The sequence below is a fragment of the Heptranchias perlo genome, chromosome 12 (genome assembly GCF_035084215.1).
Source record: "Heptranchias perlo isolate sHepPer1 chromosome 12, sHepPer1.hap1, whole genome shotgun sequence".
Lineage (NCBI taxonomy): Eukaryota > Metazoa > Chordata > Chondrichthyes > Hexanchiformes > Hexanchidae > Heptranchias > Heptranchias perlo.
In genome coordinates, this window is record NC_090336.1 from 68,482,500 (window position 1) to 68,500,973 (window position 18,474).

The 18,474-nt window shown below is 49.9% G+C and overlaps 10 non-coding genes and 6 pseudogenes across 10 annotated transcripts; 5 read left to right on the forward strand and 11 right to left on the reverse strand.

Annotated features, from left to right (window-relative positions):
* Positions 1 to 238: 238 nt before the first annotated feature.
* Positions 239 to 367, reverse strand: LOC137330505 (U2 spliceosomal RNA; annotated as a pseudogene).
* An 844-nt stretch (positions 368 to 1,211) lies between these two features.
* LOC137328735 (U2 spliceosomal RNA) lies at positions 1,212 to 1,412 on the reverse strand. The gene has a single exon (XR_010964829.1). It is a non-coding gene; the product is annotated as a U2 spliceosomal RNA (small nuclear RNA).
* Positions 1,413 to 2,645: 1,233 nt separating this feature from the next.
* On the forward strand, positions 2,646 to 2,811 carry LOC137329291 (U1 spliceosomal RNA). Its single transcript, XR_010964913.1, has one exon. It is a non-coding gene; the product is annotated as a U1 spliceosomal RNA (small nuclear RNA).
* Positions 2,812 to 3,735: 924 nt separating this feature from the next.
* Positions 3,736 to 3,864, reverse strand: LOC137330507 (U2 spliceosomal RNA; annotated as a pseudogene).
* An 844-nt stretch (positions 3,865 to 4,708) lies between these two features.
* LOC137328736 (U2 spliceosomal RNA) lies at positions 4,709 to 4,909 on the reverse strand. The gene has a single exon (XR_010964830.1). It is a non-coding gene; the product is annotated as a U2 spliceosomal RNA (small nuclear RNA).
* Positions 4,910 to 6,142: 1,233 nt separating this feature from the next.
* LOC137329304 (U1 spliceosomal RNA) lies at positions 6,143 to 6,308 on the forward strand. Its single transcript, XR_010964916.1, has one exon. It is a non-coding gene; the product is annotated as a U1 spliceosomal RNA (small nuclear RNA).
* Positions 6,309 to 7,232: 924 nt separating this feature from the next.
* On the reverse strand, positions 7,233 to 7,361 carry LOC137330509 (U2 spliceosomal RNA; annotated as a pseudogene).
* An 844-nt stretch (positions 7,362 to 8,205) lies between these two features.
* Positions 8,206 to 8,406, reverse strand: LOC137328737 (U2 spliceosomal RNA). The gene has a single exon (XR_010964831.1). It is a non-coding gene; the product is annotated as a U2 spliceosomal RNA (small nuclear RNA).
* A 1,233-nt stretch (positions 8,407 to 9,639) lies between these two features.
* Positions 9,640 to 9,805, forward strand: LOC137329315 (U1 spliceosomal RNA). The gene has a single exon (XR_010964917.1). It is a non-coding gene; the product is annotated as a U1 spliceosomal RNA (small nuclear RNA).
* A 924-nt stretch (positions 9,806 to 10,729) lies between these two features.
* LOC137330510 (U2 spliceosomal RNA) lies at positions 10,730 to 10,858 on the reverse strand (annotated as a pseudogene).
* Positions 10,859 to 11,702: 844 nt separating this feature from the next.
* LOC137328738 (U2 spliceosomal RNA) lies at positions 11,703 to 11,903 on the reverse strand. Its single transcript, XR_010964832.1, has one exon. It is a non-coding gene; the product is annotated as a U2 spliceosomal RNA (small nuclear RNA).
* A 1,233-nt stretch (positions 11,904 to 13,136) lies between these two features.
* Positions 13,137 to 13,302, forward strand: LOC137329327 (U1 spliceosomal RNA). Its single transcript, XR_010964918.1, has one exon. It is a non-coding gene; the product is annotated as a U1 spliceosomal RNA (small nuclear RNA).
* A 920-nt stretch (positions 13,303 to 14,222) lies between these two features.
* Positions 14,223 to 14,351, reverse strand: LOC137330511 (U2 spliceosomal RNA; annotated as a pseudogene).
* Positions 14,352 to 15,195: 844 nt separating this feature from the next.
* LOC137328739 (U2 spliceosomal RNA) lies at positions 15,196 to 15,396 on the reverse strand. The gene has a single exon (XR_010964833.1). It is a non-coding gene; the product is annotated as a U2 spliceosomal RNA (small nuclear RNA).
* Positions 15,397 to 16,629: 1,233 nt separating this feature from the next.
* Positions 16,630 to 16,795, forward strand: LOC137329339 (U1 spliceosomal RNA). Its single transcript, XR_010964919.1, has one exon. It is a non-coding gene; the product is annotated as a U1 spliceosomal RNA (small nuclear RNA).
* A 920-nt stretch (positions 16,796 to 17,715) lies between these two features.
* On the reverse strand, positions 17,716 to 17,844 carry LOC137330512 (U2 spliceosomal RNA; annotated as a pseudogene).
* Positions 17,845 to 18,474: the final 630 nt, after the last annotated feature.

Genomic DNA, 18,474 nt, shown 5'->3' on the forward strand with positions numbered 1-18,474 from the left:
TTCATTTGTACTCAGACCCTGCTTGTTTAAAGTTAAGTTATTTTGCAGTTTGAATTATAATCGCTGCCTGCGTGCGAGCGAGCGAGCGAACGAGCGGCACTCAGCCCAGGAGAAGAAAAGAATACCACTGAGCTGAGAAAGTAAGTGCAATATATCAGCTTTATTCTCAGTCATAATACGTACACACGGACAGAGACGCTGGGAAAGAGCTGTTTTTCCTTTTGAATATCTCCCCACAGGGAGGTGCACCGTTGCCAGAGACACTGCAATACTGGGTCGATGCGTGGAGTGGACGGAGCCAAGCCCCTATTCCATCTCCCTGTTGCAAAATTCAATTTAATATTCGGTCCCGAAGCCGAGAAGCGATAACCTCCTGAATAGACGTTTGCCATTTGACTGAGTGTGAAAAGACTGAGTGTCAAAGTGGAAATGGCAAGTCAAGCCCTCTGCTGGTGACACTGCTGCTACTGTAGGGAGCCATGTGTTCAGCCTTCTGTATATGTTTGCAGGGGATTGAGGGCAACTCCCCTGGTGGTCCAGTGGTTAGGACGCAACATTTAAAACTCGTTGAGACCCGGGTTCGAATCCCGGTCAGGGGATGATTTTCTGGTGCAGATTAATTGGCACCGTTCAAGAAAATCTCCCATCCTGAGCGCAATGCTCCACCCAAACCAGTGCCTTTTACTCACCTTAACACTCAGTTAGCAGCACAGTTTGATCTCACAGCTTCCAATGTGGCCATTCACAGTGCACTCCCTCCAAACACACACGCACTGTCTGCTCGCATTTTTAAAGTCAGCAACGTGAAGTTATTTCGCCTCTCGCTTGTGGCAGTTTAAACGTTAACATTGTGTCTCTCTCGCGCTCTCTGTTTCGGGAAATGTCTGACTTGGAAACAATTAATTCTGGAACTGCCAGTTTAAAACTGCAGTAATATTTCACACAACAACTGGAGTTAAATGTTTCAGGTCAGGAGACCAAGTCTGTGGAAGGTGGCACGTCCCAATACACAGGCTTGCAGCTTCCTGAAAAGTGACCTGAGACTGACGTCTTTCCCTCCAAGGTAAAACTGCAAGAGGGAAAAGGAAGAAAGGGAGTGGCACTCATCCATCCCAGGAGTAAACAAGAAAACCACAGTTGCAATATCTCAGCATTCTGAGTAATAATACAGGCTCCAAAAATCCGTTCAGCATTTTGAATATCTCCCCACAGGGAGGTGCACCGTTGCCAGAGACACTGTAATACTGGGTCGATGCGTGGAGTGGATGGAGCAAGCTCTTGTTCCATCTCCCTGTTCCAAAAATCAATTTAATATTTGGTCCCCAGATAGGGGACATATCAGATATTAAACTGATAAGAACAGAAACTTTTTTTTTTTCTGACACTCTGGGGTGCCTTATTGCCTTACAGATTCATTCCAGATTCCTTGCAGTGACATTACATCAAGCCAAAGCTCTACAAGCCAAAGCTCTACACTCTGCCCGAGGGGATTTCTCCCTGACTGCATCCCCCCGGCATACAATGGCAGGAAGGCTCCAAATGGTTGCCTTCCCCCACTTGACCACTTGATCTTAGCCAAAAGGCCGAGAAGCGATAACGCGCTCGATGCGAATTAGATCTCCGCTCCTGTTTTCCCTCCCTCTTTGGTCTCTGGCTGACTGTGTCTAAAGCAGTCTAGAAGCACTGCCGTTCTCTCCCACTCTGGCCACATTTTTGCCACCGTTTCTAATTGCAACAGTGGATCAGTTTAAAGAAGTTGCCGTTTTTTCCTTTCTTGCTAGGATTGCTTGACAGATTGGTAAATTTGCCAGTCGGCCACCGATCAGATGGGAGAAGGTGGTGTCTCAACGGACCTCCGTCAGTCAGTCTCAGTCACTAACTCACTGCCGTGGAAGGAAACCGCTTTAAAGAAAACTAGTGACGTGACGTGACGTGTCTCACAGCGAGTGAGTGAGATTGCAACGGCCAATTGAGAAAGAGGTGAGGTGCTGACAATCAGCAGCTCGTGTTTCAACGTTCATTCCACAGCAGGCAAGACCAATCAAAAGAAAATACTGCAGATGCTGGCTCGGCTGGCTGGGCTGGCTGGCTGGAAATGGGAAATAAATACACAAGGCGTGTTAAAGGCTGGTTAAACTGTCGAAAGAAACAAGGCGTTAATGTTTCAGAAGTGCCTATTGAAAGATGTCTCTCAAGCTGCTCCCTGACTGGGCCCTGTCCATTGTCACGTTAATCCCAGGGCGGGGGCGGGACTGCTTTGACCAGGAGACCTGTTTTCTGGGACGCAGGTGTGACATTCCAGGGAGTGCACCTGCTTTGTGCTGATTCGAAACGACCACGACAACGGCAACTTGCAGTTCTATATTACCACGACAACGCGCGTGTATATATTGCTACAGCAACAACTGGAGGCGGGACATTTCCCTTGAAGGGCGACATGCAAACAACCATCGCCGGCACCGCATCGCTGCAGTATTTTCTCCCAGAGTGTATCATCGGATATACGGTACGATATTTGAGCGGAATTAATCTCTCAGAGCATCAGCACGTTGCGAGCGAAGGGACGTTTTGATTCTTAAAACCTGCCCTTGCAATCGTAAAAGGTAGCGAATGCTGTCTAGTGGCAGTGTGTGGCGACACAAGGCATACTTACCTGGCAGGGGAGAATCTGTGATCCCGAAGGCGGATCTCCCAGGACGAGGCTAGCCCATTGCACTTGGGGTGTGCGCTGACGCCTGCGATGTCCCCAAATGCGGGATACTCGACTGCAAAATTTGTGGTAGTGGGGGACTGCGTTCGCGCTCTCCCCTGCATCGAAACGAAAAGTTAGATTGTCGACCCCGCGGTCCACCAATCGGATGGGTGACGGTGTTGTGTGTGTGTGTGTGTGTGTGTGTGTGTACGTATGTCAGTCAGTCTCTCACTCAGAGCTGCTGTGGAAGGAAACCTTTTTAAAAAGAACTTGCATATCGAAAGAAAGATGTGTCTCAAGCTGCCGGGGCCCTGTCCATTGTCACGTTAATGGCTGGACTGCTTTGACCAGGAGACCTGTTTCCTGGGTCGGAGGTGTGAGATTCCAGGGGACCTGCTTTGTGCTGATTTCCAATGGCCGTCCCTCCCTCCCTCCCTCCCCCCAGGCCTTCCTTCTGAACACCTTTGTCGTTTTATCGAGGGCCAGAAGCCTGCCTGTGAAAGGGAAGGATCAGCCGGTCGGCCCCCTGCTGGTCGCTGCTGCTCGTGGAGCAGGCGTGCGTGTCCTCAGCCTCTCGGACAGGTTCCTCAGGCGGTTCCCAGGTGGCCCAGTGGTCGAGGACGCAACCTTTTAAATCGTTGAGACCCGGGTTCCAATCCCGGTCGGGGGGATGATTTTCTGGTGCAGATTAATTGGCACCACTCAAAGAAAGTCTCCCCTCCTGAGCGCAATGCTCCACCCTCACCACCACTGCCTTTTCCTCACCGAGACAAACAGACAGTCCGTCCAGTCCAGGAGCGCAGTTTTCATTTGTACTCAGACCCTGCTTGTTTAAAGTTAAGTTATTTTGCAGTTTGAATTATAATCGCTGCCTGCGTGCGAGCGAGCGAGCGAACGAGCGGCACTCAGCCCAGGAGAAGAAAAGAATACCACTGAGCTGAGAAAGTAAGTGCAATATATCAGCTTTATTCTCAGTCATAATACGTACACACGGACAGAGACGCTGGGAAAGAGCTGTTTTTCCTTTTGAATATCTCCCCACAGGGAGGTGCACCGTTGCCAGAGACACTGCAATACTGGGTCGATGCGTGGAGTGGACGGAGCCAAGCCCCTATTCCATCTCCCTGTTGCAAAATTCAATTTAATATTCGGTCCCGAAGCCGAGAAGCGATAACCTCCTGAATAGACGTTTGCCATTTGACTGAGTGTGAAAAGACTGAGTGTCAAAGTGGAAATGGCAAGTCAAGCCCTCTGCTGGTGACACTGCTGCTACTGTAGGGAGCCATGTGTTCAGCCTTCTGTATATGTTTGCAGGGGATTGAGGGCAACTCCCCTGGTGGTCCAGTGGTTAGGACGCAACATTTAAAACTCGTTGAGACCCGGGTTCGAATCCCGGTCAGGGGATGATTTTCTGGTGCAGATTAATTGGCACCGTTCAAGAAAATCTCCCATCCTGAGCGCAATGCTCCACCCAAACCAGTGCCTTTTACTCACCTTAACACTCAGTTAGCAGCACAGTTTGATCTCACAGCTTCCAATGTGGCCATTCACAGTGCACTCCCTCCAAACACACACGCACTGTCTGCTCGCATTTTTAAAGTCAGCAACGTGAAGTTATTTCGCCTCTCGCTTGTGGCAGTTTAAACGTTAACATTGTGTCTCTCTCGCGCTCTCTGTTTCGGGAAATGTCTGACTTGGAAACAATTAATTCTGGAACTGCCAGTTTAAAACTGCAGTAATTTTTCACACAACAACTGGAGTTAAATGTTTCAGGTCAGGAGACCAAGTCTGTGGAAGGTGGCACGTCCCAATACACAGGCTTGCAGCTTCCTGAAAAGTGACCTGAGACTGACGTCTTTCCCTCCAAGGTAAAACTGCAAGAGGGAAAAGGAAGAAAGGGAGTGGCACTCATCCATCCCAGGAGTAAACAAGAAAACCACAGTTGCAATATCTCAGCATTCTGAGTAATAATACAGGCTCCAAAAATCCGTTCAGCATTTTGAATATCTCCCCACAGGGAGGTGCACCGTTGCCAGAGACACTGTAATACTGGGTCGATGCGTGGAGTGGATGGAGCAAGCTCTTGTTCCATCTCCCTGTTCCAAAAATCAATTTAATATTTGGTCCCCAGATAGGGGACATATCAGATATTAAACTGATAAGAACAGAAACTTTTTTTTTTTCTGACACTCTGGGGTGCCTTATTGCCTTACAGATTCATTCCAGATTCCTTGCAGTGACATTACATCAAGCCAAAGCTCTACAAGCCAAAGCTCTACACTCTGCCCGAGGGGATTTCTCCCTGACTGCATCCCCCCGGCATACAATGGCAGGAAGGCTCCAAATGGTTGCCTTCCCCCACTTGACCACTTGATCTTAGCCAAAAGGCCGAGAAGCGATAACGCGCTCGATGCGAATTAGATCTCCGCTCCTGTTTTCCCTCCCTCTTTGGTCTCTGGCTGACTGTGTCTAAAGCAGTCTAGAAGCACTGCCGTTCTCTCCCACTCTGGCCACATTTTTGCCACCGTTTCTAATTGCAACAGTGGATCAGTTTAAAGAAGTTGCCGTTTTTTCCTTTCTTGCTAGGATTGCTTGACAGATTGGTAAATTTGCCAGTCGGCCACCGATCAGATGGGAGAAGGTGGTGTCTCAACGGACCTCCGTCAGTCAGTCTCAGTCACTAACTCACTGCCGTGGAAGGAAACCGCTTTAAAGAAAACTAGTGACGTGACGTGACGTGTCTCACAGCGAGTGAGTGAGATTGCAACGGCCAATTGAGAAAGAGGTGAGGTGCTGACAATCAGCAGCTCGTGTTTCAACGTTCATTCCACAGCAGGCAAGACCAATCAAAAGAAAATACTGCAGATGCTGGCTCGGCTGGCTGGGCTGGCTGGCTGGAAATGGGAAATAAATACACAAGGCGTGTTAAAGGCTGGTTAAACTGTCGAAAGAAACAAGGCGTTAATGTTTCAGAAGTGCCTATTGAAAGATGTCTCTCAAGCTGCTCCCTGACTGGGCCCTGTCCATTGTCACGTTAATCCCAGGGCGGGGGCGGGACTGCTTTGACCAGGAGACCTGTTTTCTGGGACGCAGGTGTGACATTCCAGGGAGTGCACCTGCTTTGTGCTGATTCGAAACGACCACGACAACGGCAACTTGCAGTTCTATATTACCACGACAACGCGCGTGTATATATTGCTACAGCAACAACTGGAGGCGGGACATTTCCCTTGAAGGGCGACATGCAAACAACCATCGCCGGCACCGCATCGCTGCAGTATTTTCTCCCAGAGTGTATCATCGGATATACGGTACGATATTTGAGCGGAATTAATCTCTCAGAGCATCAGCACGTTGCGAGCGAAGGGACGTTTTGATTCTTAAAACCTGCCCTTGCAATCGTAAAAGGTAGCGAATGCTGTCTAGTGGCAGTGTGTGGCGACACAAGGCATACTTACCTGGCAGGGGAGAATCTGTGATCCCGAAGGCGGATCTCCCAGGACGAGGCTAGCCCATTGCACTTGGGGTGTGCGCTGACGCCTGCGATGTCCCCAAATGCGGGATACTCGACTGCAAAATTTGTGGTAGTGGGGGACTGCGTTCGCGCTCTCCCCTGCATCGAAACGAAAAGTTAGATTGTCGACCCCGCGGTCCACCAATCGGATGGGTGACGGTGTTGTGTGTGTGTGTGTGTGTGTGTGTGTGTACGTATGTCAGTCAGTCTCTCACTCAGAGCTGCTGTGGAAGGAAACCTTTTTAAAAAGAACTTGCATATCGAAAGAAAGATGTGTCTCAAGCTGCCGGGGCCCTGTCCATTGTCACGTTAATGGCTGGACTGCTTTGACCAGGAGACCTGTTTCCTGGGTCGGAGGTGTGAGATTCCAGGGGACCTGCTTTGTGCTGATTTCCAATGGCCGTCCCTCCCTCCCTCCCTCCCCCCAGGCCTTCCTTCTGAACACCTTTGTCGTTTTATCGAGGGCCAGAAGCCTGCCTGTGAAAGGGAAGGATCAGCCGGTCGGCCCCCTGCTGGTCGCTGCTGCTCGTGGAGCAGGCGTGCGTGTCCTCAGCCTCTCGGACAGGTTCCTCAGGCGGTTCCCAGGTGGCCCAGTGGTCGAGGACGCAACCTTTTAAATCGTTGAGACCCGGGTTCCAATCCCGGTCGGGGGGATGATTTTCTGGTGCAGATTAATTGGCACCACTCAAAGAAAGTCTCCCCTCCTGAGCGCAATGCTCCACCCTCACCACCACTGCCTTTTCCTCACCGAGACAAACAGACAGTCCGTCCAGTCCAGGAGCGCAGTTTTCATTTGTACTCAGACCCTGCTTGTTTAAAGTTAAGTTATTTTGCAGTTTGAATTATAATCGCTGCCTGCGTGCGAGCGAGCGAGCGAACGAGCGGCACTCAGCCCAGGAGAAGAAAAGAATACCACTGAGCTGAGAAAGTAAGTGCAATATATCAGCTTTATTCTCAGTCATAATACGTACACACGGACAGAGACGCTGGGAAAGAGCTGTTTTTCCTTTTGAATATCTCCCCACAGGGAGGTGCACCGTTGCCAGAGACACTGCAATACTGGGTCGATGCGTGGAGTGGACGGAGCCAAGCCCCTATTCCATCTCCCTGTTGCAAAATTCAATTTAATATTCGGTCCCGAAGCCGAGAAGCGATAACCTCCTGAATAGACGTTTGCCATTTGACTGAGTGTGAAAAGACTGAGTGTCAAAGTGGAAATGGCAAGTCAAGCCCTCTGCTGGTGACACTGCTGCTACTGTAGGGAGCCATGTGTTCAGCCTTCTGTATATGTTTGCAGGGGATTGAGGGCAACTCCCCTGGTGGTCCAGTGGTTAGGACGCAACATTTAAAACTCGTTGAGACCCGGGTTCGAATCCCGGTCAGGGGATGATTTTCTGGTGCAGATTAATTGGCACCGTTCAAGAAAATCTCCCATCCTGAGCGCAATGCTCCACCCAAACCAGTGCCTTTTACTCACCTTAACACTCAGTTAGCAGCACAGTTTGATCTCACAGCTTCCAATGTGGCCATTCACAGTGCACTCCCTCCAAACACACACGCACTGTCTGCTCGCATTTTTAAAGTCAGCAACGTGAAGTTATTTCGCCTCTCGCTTGTGGCAGTTTAAACGTTAACATTGTGTCTCTCTCGCGCTCTCTGTTTCGGGAAATGTCTGACTTGGAAACAATTAATTCTGGAACTGCCAGTTTAAAACTGCAGTAATATTTCACACAACAACTGGAGTTAAATGTTTCAGGTCAGGAGACCAAGTCTGTGGAAGGTGGCACGTCCCAATACACAGGCTTGCAGCTTCCTGAAAAGTGACCTGAGACTGACGTCTTTCCCTCCAAGGTAAAACTGCAAGAGGGAAAAGGAAGAAAGGGAGTGGCACTCATCCATCCCAGGAGTAAACAAGAAAACCACAGTTGCAATATCTCAGCATTCTGAGTAATAATACAGGCTCCAAAAATCCGTTCAGCATTTTGAATATCTCCCCACAGGGAGGTGCACCGTTGCCAGAGACACTGTAATACTGGGTCGATGCGTGGAGTGGATGGAGCAAGCTCTTGTTCCATCTCCCTGTTCCAAAAATCAATTTAATATTTGGTCCCCAGATAGGGGACATATCAGATATTAAACTGATAAGAACAGAAACTTTTTTTTTTTCTGACACTCTGGGGTGCCTTATTGCCTTACAGATTCATTCCAGATTCCTTGCAGTGACATTACATCAAGCCAAAGCTCTACAAGCCAAAGCTCTACACTCTGCCCGAGGGGATTTCTCCCTGACTGCATCCCCCCGGCATACAATGGCAGGAAGGCTCCAAATGGTTGCCTTCCCCCACTTGACCACTTGATCTTAGCCAAAAGGCCGAGAAGCGATAACGCGCTCGATGCGAATTAGATCTCCGCTCCTGTTTTCCCTCCCTCTTTGGTCTCTGGCTGACTGTGTCTAAAGCAGTCTAGAAGCACTGCCGTTCTCTCCCACTCTGGCCACATTTTTGCCACCGTTTCTAATTGCAACAGTGGATCAGTTTAAAGAAGTTGCCGTTTTTTCCTTTCTTGCTAGGATTGCTTGACAGATTGGTAAATTTGCCAGTCGGCCACCGATCAGATGGGAGAAGGTGGTGTCTCAACGGACCTCCGTCAGTCAGTCTCAGTCACTAACTCACTGCCGTGGAAGGAAACCGCTTTAAAGAAAACTAGTGACGTGACGTGACGTGTCTCACAGCGAGTGAGTGAGATTGCAACGGCCAATTGAGAAAGAGGTGAGGTGCTGACAATCAGCAGCTCGTGTTTCAACGTTCATTCCACAGCAGGCAAGACCAATCAAAAGAAAATACTGCAGATGCTGGCTCGGCTGGCTGGGCTGGCTGGCTGGAAATGGGAAATAAATACACAAGGCGTGTTAAAGGCTGGTTAAACTGTCGAAAGAAACAAGGCGTTAATGTTTCAGAAGTGCCTATTGAAAGATGTCTCTCAAGCTGCTCCCTGACTGGGCCCTGTCCATTGTCACGTTAATCCCAGGGCGGGGGCGGGACTGCTTTGACCAGGAGACCTGTTTTCTGGGACGCAGGTGTGACATTCCAGGGAGTGCACCTGCTTTGTGCTGATTCGAAACGACCACGACAACGGCAACTTGCAGTTCTATATTACCACGACAACGCGCGTGTATATATTGCTACAGCAACAACTGGAGGCGGGACATTTCCCTTGAAGGGCGACATGCAAACAACCATCGCCGGCACCGCATCGCTGCAGTATTTTCTCCCAGAGTGTATCATCGGATATACGGTACGATATTTGAGCGGAATTAATCTCTCAGAGCATCAGCACGTTGCGAGCGAAGGGACGTTTTGATTCTTAAAACCTGCCCTTGCAATCGTAAAAGGTAGCGAATGCTGTCTAGTGGCAGTGTGTGGCGACACAAGGCATACTTACCTGGCAGGGGAGAATCTGTGATCCCGAAGGCGGATCTCCCAGGACGAGGCTAGCCCATTGCACTTGGGGTGTGCGCTGACGCCTGCGATGTCCCCAAATGCGGGATACTCGACTGCAAAATTTGTGGTAGTGGGGGACTGCGTTCGCGCTCTCCCCTGCATCGAAACGAAAAGTTAGATTGTCGACCCCGCGGTCCACCAATCGGATGGGTGACGGTGTTGTGTGTGTGTGTGTGTGTGTGTGTGTGTACGTATGTCAGTCAGTCTCTCACTCAGAGCTGCTGTGGAAGGAAACCTTTTTAAAAAGAACTTGCATATCGAAAGAAAGATGTGTCTCAAGCTGCCGGGGCCCTGTCCATTGTCACGTTAATGGCTGGACTGCTTTGACCAGGAGACCTGTTTCCTGGGTCGGAGGTGTGAGATTCCAGGGGACCTGCTTTGTGCTGATTTCCAATGGCCGTCCCTCCCTCCCTCCCTCCCCCCAGGCCTTCCTTCTGAACACCTTTGTCGTTTTATCGAGGGCCAGAAGCCTGCCTGTGAAAGGGAAGGATCAGCCGGTCGGCCCCCTGCTGGTCGCTGCTGCTCGTGGAGCAGGCGTGCGTGTCCTCAGCCTCTCGGACAGGTTCCTCAGGCGGTTCCCAGGTGGCCCAGTGGTCGAGGACGCAACCTTTTAAATCGTTGAGACCCGGGTTCCAATCCCGGTCGGGGGGATGATTTTCTGGTGCAGATTAATTGGCACCACTCAAAGAAAGTCTCCCCTCCTGAGCGCAATGCTCCACCCTCACCACCACTGCCTTTTCCTCACCGAGACAAACAGACAGTCCGTCCAGTCCAGGAGCGCAGTTTTCATTTGTACTCAGACCCTGCTTGTTTAAAGTTAAGTTATTTTGCAGTTTGAATTATAATCGCTGCCTGCGTGCGAGCGAGCGAGCGAACGAGCGGCACTCAGCCCAGGAGAAGAAAAGAATACCACTGAGCTGAGAAAGTAAGTGCAATATATCAGCTTTATTCTCAGTCATAATACGTACACACGGACAGAGACGCTGGGAAAGAGCTGTTTTTCCTTTTGAATATCTCCCCACAGGGAGGTGCACCGTTGCCAGAGACACTGCAATACTGGGTCGATGCGTGGAGTGGACGGAGCCAAGCCCCTATTCCATCTCCCTGTTGCAAAATTCAATTTAATATTCGGTCCCGAAGCCGAGAAGCGATAACCTCCTGAATAGACGTTTGCCATTTGACTGAGTGTGAAAAGACTGAGTGTCAAAGTGGAAATGGCAAGTCAAGCCCTCTGCTGGTGACACTGCTGCTACTGTAGGGAGCCATGTGTTCAGCCTTCTGTATATGTTTGCAGGGGATTGAGGGCAACTCCCCTGGTGGTCCAGTGGTTAGGACGCAACATTTAAAACTCGTTGAGACCCGGGTTCGAATCCCGGTCAGGGGATGATTTTCTGGTGCAGATTAATTGGCACCGTTCAAGAAAATCTCCCATCCTGAGCGCAATGCTCCACCCAAACCAGTGCCTTTTACTCACCTTAACACTCAGTTAGCAGCACAGTTTGATCTCACAGCTTCCAATGTGGCCATTCACAGTGCACTCCCTCCAAACACACACGCACTGTCTGCTCGCATTTTTAAAGTCAGCAACGTGAAGTTATTTCGCCTCTCGCTTGTGGCAGTTTAAACGTTAACATTGTGTCTCTCTCGCGCTCTCTGTTTCGGGAAATGTCTGACTTGGAAACAATTAATTCTGGAACTGCCAGTTTAAAACTGCAGTAATATTTCACACAACAACTGGAGTTAAATGTTTCAGGTCAGGAGACCAAGTCTGTGGAAGGTGGCACGTCCCAATACACAGGCTTGCAGCTTCCTGAAAAGTGACCTGAGACTGACGTCTTTCCCTCCAAGGTAAAACTGCAAGAGGGAAAAGGAAGAAAGGGAGTGGCACTCATCCATCCCAGGAGTAAACAAGAAAACCACAGTTGCAATATCTCAGCATTCTGAGTAATAATACAGGCTCCAAAAATCCGTTCAGCATTTTGAATATCTCCCCACAGGGAGGTGCACCGTTGCCAGAGACACTGTAATACTGGGTCGATGCGTGGAGTGGATGGAGCAAGCTCTTGTTCCATCTCCCTGTTCCAAAAATCAATTTAATATTTGGTCCCCAGATAGGGGACATATCAGATATTAAACTGATAAGAACAGAAACTTTTTTTTTTTCTGACACTCTGGGGTGCCTTATTGCCTTACAGATTCATTCCAGATTCCTTGCAGTGACATTACATCAAGCCAAAGCTCTACAAGCCAAAGCTCTACACTCTGCCCGAGGGGATTTCTCCCTGACTGCATCCCCCCGGCATACAATGGCAGGAAGGCTCCAAATGGTTGCCTTCCCCCACTTGACCACTTGATCTTAGCCAAAAGGCCGAGAAGCGATAACGCGCTCGATGCGAATTAGATCTCCGCTCCTGTTTTCCCTCCCTCTTTGGTCTCTGGCTGACTGTGTCTAAAGCAGTCTAGAAGCACTGCCGTTCTCTCCCACTCTGGCCACATTTTTGCCACCGTTTCTAATTGCAACAGTGGATCAGTTTAAAGAAGTTGCCGTTTTTTCCTTTCTTGCTAGGATTGCTTGACAGATTGGTAAATTTGCCAGTCGGCCACCGATCAGATGGGAGAAGGTGGTGTCTCAACGGACCTCCGTCAGTCAGTCTCAGTCACTAACTCACTGCCGTGGAAGGAAACCGCTTTAAAGAAAACTAGTGACGTGACGTGACGTGTCTCACAGCGAGTGAGTGAGATTGCAACGGCCAATTGAGAAAGAGGTGAGGTGCTGACAATCAGCAGCTCGTGTTTAAACGTTCATTCCACAGCAGGCAAGACCAATCAAAAGAAAATACTGCAGATGCTGGCTCGGCTGGCTGGGCTGGCTGGGCTGGAAATGGGAAATAAAAACACAAGACGTGTTAAAGGCTGGTTAAACTGTCGAAAGAAACAAGGCGTTAATGTTTCAGAAGTGCCTATTGAAAGATGTCTCTCAAGCTGCTCCCTGACTGGGCCCTGTCCATTGTCACGTTAATCCCAGGGCGGGGCGGGACTGCTTTGACCAGGAGACCTGTTTTCTGGGACGCAGGTGTGACATTCCAGGGAGTGCACCTGCTTTGTGCTGATTCGAAACGACCACGACAACGGCAACTTGCAGTTCTATATTACCACGACAACGCGCGTGTATATATTGCTACAGCAACAACTGGAGGCGGGACATTTCCCTTGAAGGGCGACATGCAAACAACCATCGCCGGCACCGCATCGCTGCAGTATTTTCTCCCAGAGTGTATCATCGGATATACGGTACGATATTTGAGCGGAATTAATCTCTCAGAGCATCAGCACGTTGCGAGCGAAGGGACGTTTTGATTCTTAAAACCTGCCCTTGCAATCGTAAAAGGTAGCGAATGCTGTCTAGTGGCAGTGTGTGGCGACACAAGGCATACTTACCTGGCAGGGGAGAATCTGTGATCCCGAAGGCGGATCTCCCAGGACGAGGCTAGCCCATTGCACTTGGGGTGTGCGCTGACGCCTGCGATGTCCCCAAATGCGGGATACTCGACTGCAAAATTTGTGGTAGTGGGGGACTGCGTTCGCGCTCTCCCCTGCATCGAAACGAAAAGTTAGATTGTCGACCCCGCGGTCCACCAATCGGATGGGTGACGGTGTTGTGTGTGTGTGTGTGTGTGTGTGTGTGTACGTATGTCAGTCAGTCTCTCACTCAGAGCTGCTGTGGAAGGAAACCTTTTTAAAAAGAACTTGCATATCGAAAGAAAGATGTGTCTCAAGCTGCCGGGGCCCTGTCCATTGTCACGTTAATGGCTGGACTGCTTTGACCAGGAGACCTGTTTCCTGGGTCGGAGGTGTGAGATTCCAGGGGACCTGCTTTGTGCTGATTTCCAATGGCCGTCCCTCCCTCCCTCCCCCCAGGCCTTCCTTCTGAACACCTTTGTCGTTTTATCGAGGGCCAGAAGCCTGCCTGTGAAAGGGAAGGATCAGCCGGTCGGCCCCCTGCTGGTCGCTGCTGCTCGTGGAGCAGGCGTGCGTGTCCTCAGCCTCTCGGACAGGTTCCTCAGGCGGTTCCCAGGTGGCCCAGTGGTCGAGGACGCAACCTTTTAAATCGTTGAGACCCGGGTTCCAATCCCGGTCGGGGGGATGATTTTCTGGTGCAGATTAATTGGCACCACTCAAAGAAAGTCTCCCCTCCTGAGCGCAATGCTCCACCCTCACCACCACTGCCTTTTCCTCACCGAGACAAACAGACAGTCCGTCCAGTCCAGGAGCGCAGTTTTCATTTGTACTCAGACCCTGCTTGTTTAAAGTTAAGTTATTTTGCAGTTTGAATTATAATCGCTGCCTGCGTGCGAGCGAGCGAGCGAACGAGCGGCACTCAGCCCAGGAGAAGAAAAGAATACCACTGAGCTGAGAAAGTAAGTGCAATATATCAGCTTTATTCTCAGTCATAATACGTACACACGGACAGAGACGCTGGGAAAGAGCTGTTTTTCCTTTTGAATATCTCCCCACAGGGAGGTGCACCGTTGCCAGAGACACTGCAATACTGGGTCGATGCGTGGAGTGGACGGAGCCAAGCCCCTATTCCATCTCCCTGTTGCAAAATTCAATTTAATATTCGGTCCCGAAGCCGAGAAGCGATAACCTCCTGAATAGACGTTTGCCATTTGACTGAGTGTGAAAAGACTGAGTGTCAAAGTGGAAATGGCAACTCAAGCCCTCTGCTGGTGACACTGCTGCTACTGTAGGGAGCCATGTGTTCAGCCTTCTGTATATGTTTGCAGGGGATTGAGGGCAACTCCCCTGGTGGTCCAGTGGTTAGGACGCAACATTTAAAACTCGTTGAGACCCGGGTTCGAATCCCGGTCAGGGGATGATTTTCTGGTGCAGATTAATTGGCACCGTTCAAGAAAATCTCCCATCCTGAGCGCAATGCTCCACCCAAACCAGTGCCTTTTACTCACCTTAACACTCAGTTAGCAGCACAGTTTGATCTCACAGCTTCCAATGTGGCCATTCACAGTGCACTCCCTCCAAACACACACGCACTGTCTGCTCGCATTTTTAAAGTCAGCAACGTGAAGTTATTTCGCCTCTCGCTTGTGGCAGTTTAAACGTTAACATTGTGTCTCTCTCGCGCTCTCTGTTTCGGGAAATGTCTGACTTGGAAACAATTAATTCTGGAACTGCCAGTTTAAAACTGCAGTAATATTTCACACAACAACTGGAGTTAAATGTTTCAGGTCAGGAGACCAAGTCTGTGGAAGGTGGCACGTCCCAATACACAGGCTTGCAGCTTCCTGAAAAGTGACCTGAGACTGACGTCTTTCCCTCCAAGGTAAAACTGCAAGAGGGAAAAGGAAGAAAGGGAGTGGCACTCATCCATCCCAGGAGTAAACAAGAAAACCACAGTTGCAATATCTCAGCATTCTGAGTAATAATACAGGCTCCAAAAATCCGTTCAGCATTTTGAATATCTCCCCACAGGGAGGTGCACCGTTGCCAGAGACACTGTAATACTGGGTCGATGCGTGGAGTGGATGGAGCAAGCTCTTGTTCCATCTCCCTGTTCCAAAAATCAATTTAATATTTGGTCCCCAGATAGGGGACATATCAGATATTAAACTGATAAGAACAGAAACTTTTTTTTTTTCTGACACTCTGGGGTGCCTTATTGCCTTACAGATTCATTCCAGATTCCTTGCAGTGACATTACATCAAGCCAAAGCTCTACAAGCCAAAGCTCTACACTCTGCCCGAGGGGATTTCTCCCTGACTGCATCCCCCCGGCATACAATGGCAGGAAGGCTCCAAATGGTTGCCTTCCCCCACTTGACCACTTGATCTTAGCCAAAAGGCCGAGAAGCGATAACGCGCTCGATGCGAATTAGATCTCCGCTCCTGTTTTCCCTCCCTCTTTGGTCTCTGGCTGACTGTGTCTAAAGCAGTCTAGAAGCACTGCCGTTCTCTCCCACTCTGGCCACATTTTTGCCACCGTTTCTAATTGCAACAGTGGATCAGTTTAAAGAAGTTGCCGTTTTTTCCTTTCTTGCTAGGATTGCTTGACAGATTGGTAAATTTGCCAGTCGGCCACCGATCAGATGGGAGAAGGTGGTGTCTCAACGGACCTCCGTCAGTCAGTCTCAGTCACTAACTCACTGCCGTGGAAGGAAACCGCTTTAAAGAAAACTAGTGACGTGACGTGACGTGTCTCACAGCGAGTGAGTGAGATTGCAACGGCCAATTGAGAAAGAGGTGAGGTGCTGACAATCAGCAGCTCGTGTTTAAACGTTCATTCCACAGCAGGCAAGACCAATCAAAAGAAAATACTGCAGATGCTGGCTCGGCTGGCTGGGCTGGCTGGGCTGGAAATGGGAAATAAAAACACAAGACGTGTTAAAGGCTGGTTAAACTGTCGAAAGAAACAAGGCGTTAATGTTTCAGAAGTGCCTATTGAAAGATGTCTCTCAAGCTGCTCCCTGACTGGGCCCTGTCCATTGTCACGTTAATCCCAGGGCGGGGCGGGACTGCTTTGACCAGGAGACCTGTTTTCTGGGACGCAGGTGTGACATTCCAGGGAGTGCACCTGCTTTGTGCTGATTCGAAACGACCACGACAACGGCAACTTGCAGTTCTATATTACCACGACAACGCGCGTGTATATATTGCTACAGCAACAACTGGAGGCGGGACATTTCCCTTGAAGGGCGACATGCAAACAACCATCGCCGGCACCGCATCGCTGCAGTATTTTCTCCCAGAGTGTATCATCGGATATACGGTACGATATTTGAGCGGAATTAATCTCTCAGAGCATCAGCACGTTGCGAGCGAAGGGACGTTTTGATTCTTAAAACCTGCCCTTGCAATCGTAAAAGGTAGCGAATGCTGTCTAGTGGCAGTGTGTGGCGACACAAGGCATACTTACCTGGCAGGGGAGAATCTGTGATCCCGAAGGCGGATCTCCCAGGACGAGGCTAGCCCATTGCACTTGGGGTGTGCGCTGACGCCTGCGATGTCCCCAAATGCGGGATACTCGACTGCAAAATTTGTGGTAGTGGGGGACTGCGTTCGCGCTCTCCCCTGCATCGAAACGAAAAGTTAGATTGTCGACCCCGCGGTCCACCAATCGGATGGGTGACGGTGTTGTGTGTGTGTGTGTGTGTGTGTGTGTGTACGTATGTCAGTCAGTCTCTCACTCAGAGCTGCTGTGGAAGGAAACCTTTTTAAAAAGAACTTGCATATCGAAAGAAAGATGTGTCTCAAGCTGCCGGGGCCCTGTCCATTGTCACGTTAATGGCTGGACTGCTTTGACCAGGAGACCTGTTTCCTGGGTCGGAGGTGTGAGATTCCAGGGGACCTGCTTTGTGCTGATTTCCAATGGCCGTCCCTCCCTCCCTCCCCCCAGGCCTTCCTTCTGAACACCTTTGTCGTTTTATCGAGGGCCAGAAGCCTGCCTGTGAAAGGGAAGGATCAGCCGGTCGGCCCCCTGCTGGTCGCTGCTGCTCGTGGAGCAGGCGTGCGTGTCCTCAGCCTCTCGGACAGGTTCCTCAGGCGGTTCCCAGGTGGCCCAGTGGTCGAGGACGCAACCTTTTAAATCGTTGAGACCCGGGTTCCAATCCCGGTCGGGGGGATGATTTTCTGGTGCAGATTAATTGGCACCACTCAAAGAAAGTCTCCCCTCCTGAGCGCAATGCTCCACCCTCACCACCACTGCCTTTTCCTCACCGAGACAAACAGACAGTCCGTCCAGTCCAGGAGCGCAGTTTTCATTTGTACTCAGACCCTGCTTGTTTAAAGTTAAGTTATTTTGCAGTTTGAATTATAATCGCTGCCTGCGTGCGAGCGAGCGAGCGAACGAGCGGCACTCAGCCCAGGAGAAGAAAAGAATACCACTGAGCTGAGAAAGTAAGTGCAATATATCAGCTTTATTCTCAGTCATAATACGTACACACGGACAGAGACGCTGGGAAAGAGCTGTTTTTCCTTTTGAATATCTCCCCACAGGGAGGTGCACCGTTGCCAGAGACACTGCAATACTGGGTCGATGCGTGGAGTGGACGGAGCCAAGCCCCTATTCCATCTCCCTGTTGCAAAATTCAATTTAATATTCGGTCCCGAAGCCGAGAAGCGATAACCTCCTGAATAGACGTTTGCCATTTGACTGAGTGTGAAAAGACTGAGTGTCAAAGTGGAAATGGCAAGTCAAGCCCTCTGCTGGTGACACTGCTGCTACTGTAGGGAGCCATGTGTTCAGCCTTCTGTATATGTTTGCAGGGGATTGAGGGCAACTCCCCTGGTGGTCCAGTGGTTAGGACGCAACATTTAAAACTCGTTGAGACCCGGGTTCGAATCCCGGTCAGGGGATGATTTTCTGGTGCAGATTAATTGGCACCGTTCAAGAAAATCTCCCATCCTGAGCGCAATGCTCCACCCAAACCAGTGCCTTTTACTCACCTTAACACTCAGTTAGCAGCACAGTTTGATCTCACAGCTTCCAATGTGGCCATTCACAGTGCACTCCCTCCAAACACACACGCACTGTCTGCTCGCATTTTTAAAGTCAGCAACGTGAAGTTATTTCGCCTCTCGCTTGTGGCAGTTTAAACGTTAACATTGTGTCTCTCTCGCGCTCTCTGTTTCGGGAAATGTCTGACTTGGAAACAATTAATTCTGGAACTGCCAGTTTAAAACTGCAGTAATTTTTCCCACAACAACTGGAGTTAAATGTTTCAGGTCAGGAGACCAAGTCTGTGGAAGGTGGC